The 1,353-nt window shown below is 41.1% G+C and overlaps 1 pseudogene; it reads left to right on the forward strand.

Moving 5' to 3' along the window:
- Window positions 1-240: 240 nt before the first annotated feature.
- LOC142007739 (U1 spliceosomal RNA) lies at window positions 241-416 on the forward strand (annotated as a pseudogene).
- Window positions 417-1,353: the final 937 nt, after the last annotated feature.

Here is a 1,353-nt window from a genome sequence, read left to right on the forward strand (position 1 = left end):
AGTTGGGCCTTTATAGAGTCATCATGAGCGCTAAACGTTATTGAGCATGGCAAGTCTTATGTTGACAGTGTAGTTTTATTATAGGTCATATAAAAATAAGGTTACGTGCTGGGATAAAAATGTGTCAGCTCTTTCATTTGTTTTGCTGACAGAAGTGTCCTTGATTATATGAGTAGGTCCTTGAGCATTTGGCCTGTTCAGCTCAGACGAAGTTATTAGACATCACATTCTAAACCCCAGATAGTTGCAGGGCAGATACCATGATCACAAAGGTGGTTTTCCAAGGATGAGGCTCATCCATTGCACTGCAGGTGTGCTGACTCCTGCAATTTCCCCAAATGCGGGAGACTCAACTGCATAATTTGTAGTAGTGGGGGACCGAGAGAGCCATGCTAGATGACAGGTCTGTTCTCTCCTACAGTCAACCTCCCAACCTTATGAAGATTCTCACCAACAACCACAGTCTATACCGCAGGAACACCAGTCCTGGAACTTTTCCTTGCAACAAGGCCCGTTGCAAACTTTGTCCACAAATCTATTCTGGAGATACCATCACTGGACCTAACCAGGTTATTCACAGAATCACAGGCACATTCTCATGTTCCTCAGCTAACATCATATATGCCATCATGTGCCAACAATGCCCACATGCTTTGTACATTGGACAAACTTCAAGCTCTCTTAGACAAAGACTTAATGGGCCTAAAACAGACATAAAAACACTCCTGATTCACAAACCTGTCAGTCAGCACTTTAACGGAGTGGGCCATTCTGTTAATGACCTGAAGGTCTGTGTTTTACTGAAGAGGAATTTTCACAGACATTTGGAGAGGCTGCTGAACTCTTTTTTGTATTCAAACTCAACACATTAACACATGGTTTGAATCAGGATAGCAATTTTCTAGCTCATTATAGAGGCTGTTTTACATACTGCTTTATTTACTTCTTGACTCCCCACCCCCACCCCTTCTGCCCCTCTGCTCTCTGATTTGCTCACCTTGATAATATTTTTCTGATTTGTCAACCTTGATTACTATTTTTGGTTCTCTGTGCCTTAAATATTGAGTCTGTTCTGGTATGGCTATGGTCTGAAGATATGGGTCTGTCCCACAAAAGCTCATCACCTAATAAATTATTTTGTTCATTTTTAAAGTGCTACTGGACTGCTTTTTTGTTCTGATATTGAATCGTGTGGGCCATTTTCCCGACAAAAGCCTGTAGTGTAGACATAGCAATAGAGACACTGTGAACTAAATTCCAGACCAATTTTCATTTAATCATGGCTATCCTACGTATAGATGTGCAAGCACAGAAAAAGTCTGTAAATAGCCAAGTCAACTGAAAATAATTCAC

This window comes from Carettochelys insculpta, chromosome 1 (genome assembly GCF_033958435.1).
Source record: "Carettochelys insculpta isolate YL-2023 chromosome 1, ASM3395843v1, whole genome shotgun sequence".
Lineage (NCBI taxonomy): Eukaryota > Metazoa > Chordata > Testudines > Carettochelyidae > Carettochelys > Carettochelys insculpta.